A 7,870-nucleotide genomic window follows, 5' to 3' on the forward strand; every position below is an offset into this window, starting at 1 on the left:
TCGGGACGATATGTATTGTTGTAGAAGGTAAAGACGCAGCATTGCGCACATCTAATAATGTATGTTAATTGTAATTAATTTGTTCAAAAAATTCCCCAATAATAATTTATTTATAAAGTAACTCTTTTAAAGAAAAACATTCATTTCGATTTAAAGAATATTTCCTATGCATTTCCTCCAAGAATCAAAATTAAATATACGCCAGCATTGCACGAAGCTATGTCGATAAATAAGAGCAGATATAGATGCAGTTTTTTGTAAGGTAAGAATTTTTACTTTTTTTATTCAAAATACAGAGCCGAAAGTCAGTGCTGCTGTCCTTATAAAATTTATCAGGTTTAATTATTTCACAGGGCCGAAGGTCAGCGCTGCTGTCCTTATAAAATTTACCAGACATAATTATTTCTATTCAGATATTACATTCAGTTCATGGTTCATTATCTAATTAATATTATTGTGTGGCTTTTGGTCAATTTTCATTCCTTAAATTTTTGTGCGGGGAGGTTACACTTGCCTCATTATCATTGTCTTACATTTTTGCGGGGAGGTTACACTTGGCGACATCCGGACCAGGATCGTATTTCTTTGTGAATCTTCTGAGAAATAGTCTTATATCTGCTCTTATTTACTTAAATGTTATTAGCATTTGGCGCAACGCATTTACTAATTTGTCGCTCTTTCTTCCACAGATCATCAGCAATTTGTTGTTCTCTGTTGTATTTGTGTTTGTTGCATTTTGCATTGTCTGTGTTTCACTAGTGAATAATTTTGATTTGTGTAAAAATGCCGCGAAAAACTGTAAACAGTACATCGCGATGTACAATGAGTGAAATAGCCGATTCTAATAATTTGAACGATAGTACTTGCGACACGCAGTATAATGATGACAATTCCACATTTACAGACAATCAGTGCGTACCGATCACCGGTAATGATTTTATTGCTAATGATGAGCAAATAATTTCAATTGTGTCCTCTGTTAATTTTACGACAATTGATGACGCGGGACGTTCTGTTGCCATGAGCGCTGCCCAGCTTGACAAACCAGGTTTGCAAAATTTACGTAATGAACAGACAAATTTTTCTCATGAAAATGAACAGTGTACACAAAGTACGGCAGATTTATTTAATTACGGTGTTGTGATTAACAGTGCACACCCGATTGGCAAACATTTTCAAGAATCACAGAATAACCAAATGGTTACCAAAACGTGACACTTGCAGGTACGTCATCAAACAGCACAGAGAGTAGAGTAGGTAATGTTACTCTGGAACAAATTATGGCATTATTGCTACAACGTAATGAAAATTTCAAACAATTCATGAAAGAACAAGAAGACTTTCTCAAAAAACTTAGAGAACAGAACAAACAACTTAGACAACAGAACAAACAATTTAAGGAACAGAACAAACAATTTAATGAAAGTTTTAAACAGTGGAACGAAAAACACGACAACCTGAACGAACAGAATAAACAACTTAGTGAACAGATTACAGCCGTTGCCGCGCAATGTCATGATACTAAAGAACAGTTACGTGACGAAATTAAGACTTGTGCTACGAACAATAGTGAAGAAACTAGATCTGTTGCACAAGAATTAGGTAATAGACATGCAGGCACAACAGAATCACTTAAAGACGAAATTAATGCAGTCACTGAACAATGTTCAGAAAACGCAACACAGATACGCGACGAGTTTAATTTAAAGTCAATAGAAGTTTCACACACTCTGAATACGGAAGTCGATAAGAAATGTGGACAACAGATCAAGCAAATTGACGAACGTATTAATGTGACAGAAATGAAAAATGTTTCAGTCACCAACACGTCACAGCATACGACACATTGCGATCATTTGTCATACTCACACAGCCAGTGTAACTTAAGTAATTTACAGAAAGTACATGACTTAAAATCCGAAAACACACAGACAAACAGATTCTTATGTAATCGTGAACCTGTTCACATATTCAGTGACGAGAACGTTGATTATAAGCAATTATTATCCGTAAGAAAATGTAAGGTATTTGAAAATGACAGAGCACAGGTACACGCTTTGAACTGGATACGTCGATTTATTTTTGTACTTTCACCGCCATTACCTGTAATGCAGAAACTAGCTTTGGACTGGATACTGCAATTTTCTTTCGAATTTTCACCGGCATTGCCTGTAACGCAAAAGCTAAAATTTATTTGCAGCACGTAATAGACCTCAGGGGATTCATTACGCTTTAATGAATATGTGCCGTAGCGTGCACAGGGCCCCGAGCCGTAGTAGTGCTGTTTCATCTTTAGTTTTCTGCACTGCTGCCTTCTCTTCTACTATCCTTTATATCTATCAAAACAGCTCTTTAACTATCGCTCTACCTAGTATTAAGAAAAGTGAGTAAAAAAAAAACCGATATGACAAGTTTTTACCGAAAGTGTCGATTTTTCATTAGACACTCCCGAAATGACAACTGCCGCCGTAACTTTAATAACAGATAAAATTATAATCATCAGTATGTGTAAAATTATCAGCAATAGCGAACGCATTTTGGTAACAATACAGGTTTTTCACCGCAATAGCAACAAAACCAGCCGGTTAGCATACGTAACCAACAATGTAATGTACAAGGTCAACCAAGCTTTAATGTTTCGTGCACGTATAGTCTCAGCCCCAACAAATAGTAACACACAGCAACAAGGGAATCAGTACGTACAGAAGACACACTATTTCAATTCCTATCGCAATGCGCCGTATAGAAATGACTATCATGACAGACGTAAAAGTAATGAGCACAATTTTCAGCGTACATTTAATGACAGTCTATCTTAACAGCAGCCAGAACATCCGCCGCAACATATAATCATGAATGTACCAGACAGTAGGTATCATCCAGAACGTAATACGTCAGGAAGAAAGAACAGTACAAATAGTCGAAATGCCACAGCATCCTCCCGAAAATAATAACACGTCAGATAGAATTTGATTAAATACAGTACAGGTTGTATATTCCAGTAACGCAAGTAATACTTTTGACACGCAGAATCTTGTTCACGAGAATGTTATTTGAAACATGCTTTCTTGAATGCACCACTTTTATCGCACCCAGATCTTACTAGAAATTTTTCTATTGCCACCGACAGTGCTAACACCGCTTTAGGCGTACATATTTTTCAGGAAACTGAAGAAGATGGCTCTACAGTAATTAAAAACATCGCATTTGCAAGTCGCATTTTGTCACCTGCTGAACGAAATTATTCCGTTGCGGAACTTGAAACATTATGTGTTGTTTGGGCTTTTACGAGATTTCGGCATTTTCTTTATGGAAGACATACCACCGTTTACACAGACGACAGAGCGATACAATTTTTACTTTCGGCTAAATTTACACACGACAGATTAAGCAGACGGAAACTTAACTTGCAGGAATTTAATTTTACAATTGTTCACATTTCCGGTATACAAAATGTTGTACCAGACGCACAATCTCGTTCTCTCAGCAACAATCAGCAAGACATCGCAACCAACTTCTGCAAAGAAAATTTCAGCGTCATGTACATTCAACAAGTTGCATTTGAAAATTTTATTTCGTCGTCATTAAAATACATAGCACAAGAGCAGAGTAGAGACAACGTGTGGAAAGATATTAAACACCTTTGGGAAGATAGGAATAATGTTACCATTAGAAACCATTACACTGTACGCAATGACATTCTGTTTCGCCGCTCTCATCCTGACAGCAACAATTGGTAATTATGCAATCCTGACGAACTTGTTAACAAATTAATCTGGCATACTCATTTAAGTTACACACATTACGAAGCCAGAAAATGTTTTCTTATACTGAGACAGAACTGTTATTTTACGAACATGGAGAAACGTATTCGACGAGTTTTAGCGTCATGTAAAATCTGCCAGAAAGCTAAATCAGATATGACTTCACATATTCCTCCATTACATCCCATTGAACCCGTTAAATTGAGACATATGGCCGCTGTAGACATTTTTGGTCCGATTCCCAGAACTAATAGAGGTTTTTGCTACATCTTTGTCGCTGTTGAACTCACTTCAAAATTTGTTACCTTCACTCCGTTATGCAAAGCTACTGCTAAAACTGTTTCGAAAGCATTTGTAAAACAACTTCTATTTCATGTAGGGCATGTGTTGAAAGTAATTTCCGACAATGGATCACAGTTTCGATCTGCTATATGGACACGTATGTTACGAGCTAGAAACATTTCTCCGATCTATATATCCAGGTACCATGCTTCTTCGAACCCTTGTGAACGATTAATGAAAGAAATTGGTAAACTGTGTAGAATATCCTGCCATAAAAGACATATTGATTGGGACACACACATACTCTCATTCCAGGATGTAATTAATTCTATACCAAATGAATCCACTATGCTATCTCCGTCTGTTATACTGAAAAATGTTGAACCACCTAACAAAATTAAAGAATTAGTAACATTTCCTACATCTCGTCGACTACGACACCATGAAATAATTGACATTGCGCTGAACAACATCAAACGTGCCGCAGAGCGCCGGAGAAGACAGGAAAAACAGGTTTCTACACGCCGTGACTTTCACATTGGACAGAAAATATTAGTACGTACACACTATTTATCCAACAACGGAAAAGGTAGGTGCAGTAAATTTGAACTTCTATACGCAGGTCCATATCGGATTCGCAGCATCCTCACCCCAATGTTGTACACGTCGAAACTTTGAGAACCAGAAAAACCAAAGGAAACCACCACATAACGAATATCAAACCATTTATTGAATGAAGATACTTTATGATTTAACATGCTGTAATGCCATTTGCTAATTTTTATGACCATTTATGCAATTATATTCACATGAATACTTACAGATGATTGTCGTATTTTTTCTTGGCAAGTGCCCAGCAAGGTAAAGTTAGCAGGTCGGTCTTCTTGTCGTTACACATCAGACCGTGCACATTTTTCCATATGAACTTACACATTTTATGACCATTTATGCAATTATATTTATGTGACTACTTACTGATGATTGTCGTATTTTTCTTGGGAAGTTCCCGGCAAGGTAAGGTTAGCAGGTCGCTCTTCTTGTCGTTACACATCAGACCGTGCATATTTTTTCAGATAAACTTACATATCTTATGAATAATTATGCAATTTTATCTGGTGACATATTAATTTTATTAAATTCTCTCTCCATTAAAGTCTTTAATTCTCGCCTCTATTAACTACACAACATACAAGCTGAACACAAAGAAAGTCACATTTCTTGTCATCATTTTTTATGTATGTACGATTGTTTTCCTGTTTTGTTTGTATGCACTACGAAATAGTTAAGATATAGCAAACACCAGTTGACTTTGACATTTTGCCTTATGATATCTCAACATCGTGAGTACTTTACCTTTTTTTTTGCTGCTACATTGTGATAGACTGGGTACATTTTTGCCTCTGATCACTATCTATGTTTTTGACATATTACGTTTTCTGTCATGCTATGCTGTATGCTCAAATTATGTTACTATAAACCAGTTTTTATTTAGTGCGTATATGATTTAAATGCAAGACATTAATCTTTGTTCATTATTTTCAGAAAGAAATAACGTATAAAAGAAATAAATTAAACAGAAATGGGAATTTCACCTTCGGAATGAACGAAAGAGGATACAATACTTCGTAATGAAGGGTAAATGGATCAGGATTAACAAGCATTAACAAGAATATACTATACACATCGTAGAACAGCAGTCTTAAGCAATTTTTTCTTTCAGAATACAAGGCGATTGATGCAGGCTGTCAGACAGAACTACACATCTTAGTTTTAGTGATGAAATATGCTCCAAATAAGGAATAGTTGTGTAATGAGTAATGAAGTGATTTTTTCTGCAGATTATAATGAACAGGTGATGATAATAATGGAGTTATGATAATATAGATAATGAAGTAATGGATAATGAAGTTTTTTTTTCTTTACAGATGAGGATAATGTTGAAGTTATCTATTTATGCTATGTAGTTATTTTAGTATTTGTTGCAGTTCGTTTTGACAGTATGTGCTATATTGCATAGTATGATGACTGAAGGTTTTGGAAAGGACAGCTAGGAAACACATTTTTTTATATACACATTTCACTACCTGTTAATTCGAAGTTCACTACTTTTCAGCATAAAATGCGTTTCTTCCTTCAGTTTAATAATCCATTTTTGTATTTAGCAGGAGAAATTATTTATGAAATTAATGTGCTACAAGCAGTTGTTCATTAAACCTATGTCATTTATGAATGTGATTACATATACTCTACTTGTTTCATAATCTTGCTACAGCTGACTCATGACGAATGACGTTACACATCTTCATTTGCAGCAACAACTCAAAAGCAAATATTTTCATTCTTCAGTAATTACCCAACGCAACGCATTGCTTAAAATATATATATATAATGCTTTATAATTAGGCAATGAGTGCCAATGTTCTCTGCAAAACGACTGATGAACATTATTCTGTAATACTATGTCATTTATTAGCTCTTGTTTTCAATGATGACTTCTGTTGGTTTATAATTAGGCAATGAGTGCCAATGTTCTCTGTCAAACGACTCATGAACATTATTCTGTAATACTACGTCATTTATTAGCTCCTGTTTTCAATGATGGCTTCTGATGGTTTATAATTAGGCAATGAGTGCAAATGTTCTCTGTAAAACAACTCATGAACATTATTCTGTAATACTACATACATGGTACAGAAATGTTCAATAACTGGGCAATGAGTGCCACCAACTATTAGTGTAATTCTCAATGAAGACTAGTATGTGACTTAATGTCCTTCACCTTCTGACCTAATTACCTGGAATTACTGCAATATCCGTTTGTCCTGTATATCCTCATGATCATGGAGCACTATATTTGGTTTTTGCACTAATTCTACGTTGGTGTACCTTGCAAGAGCGTGGTGTTGACACGACATGCTCTCCACTACCGTGAGCGATGGAGATGTTATTATGGTCCCACTGTTTGGTGTACCTAATGTACTACCAAAAAGGTGACATGGAATATTACTACGACATTTCAGTGTCTTGGCTACGCTGATTAATACTTCTGGGAAAAGAACTTCAGATTGTCTCACTTGGTGTTGTGCTTCTGTAGAAAGATATGGACTTTCAGTGCAGCTGCATGCAACCTAAAGTGTTACAACCATGATGCAATCCTTCCCTTTCCTATCCTAATTCTTGTAACATAGTGAAAATCATTTTTGCTAACATGATTTGTATTCATGACCTATACATTTTTGTGATTTGCTGATATGTTCTGAACTACAGTGCATGTGCACTTATGTCATTTGTTAATTTGTTTTGTACTCATTGTATATATATTTTTTTGTCATTATATGATATATTCTGTACTCGGTGCATGTGCACTATATTTACTTCATGTTCTACACCTATATACCTGTAAATTCTTTGATTGTAAAGTTAGTTAGTTAACAAAAATTTGTTGCTCATGGCAAGTCCAAATGACTCACCATCGCTGCCAAATTTTTGCCCCCCCAGTGGAGGATTATGAAAGACGTATGTATTCATTACCAGCGATGGCGAGGCATGACAGAATCTCTGACCAGAGAGTTGTTTATCGTTGCTAGTCTGCGCTTGACCGCGTGAGACGACAGTGCTAGTCAGTACCATGTAGGGAGTCGGCAGAGGTAGTAGTCAGTCGACAGTTGTAGCGAGTGGACGGTTGTACTGAGCAGGCGTCGGCATGCGTCGACGGCGTGTTCTTCTTGCGACTCTGGTCACGACTCGGGACGATATGTATTGTTGTAGAAGGTAAAGACGCAGCATTGCGCACATCTAATAATGTATGTTAATTGTAATTAATT

This window comes from Schistocerca serialis, chromosome 8 (genome assembly GCF_023864345.2).
Source record: "Schistocerca serialis cubense isolate TAMUIC-IGC-003099 chromosome 8, iqSchSeri2.2, whole genome shotgun sequence".
In the NCBI taxonomy this organism is placed as follows: domain Eukaryota; kingdom Metazoa; phylum Arthropoda; class Insecta; order Orthoptera; family Acrididae; genus Schistocerca; species Schistocerca serialis.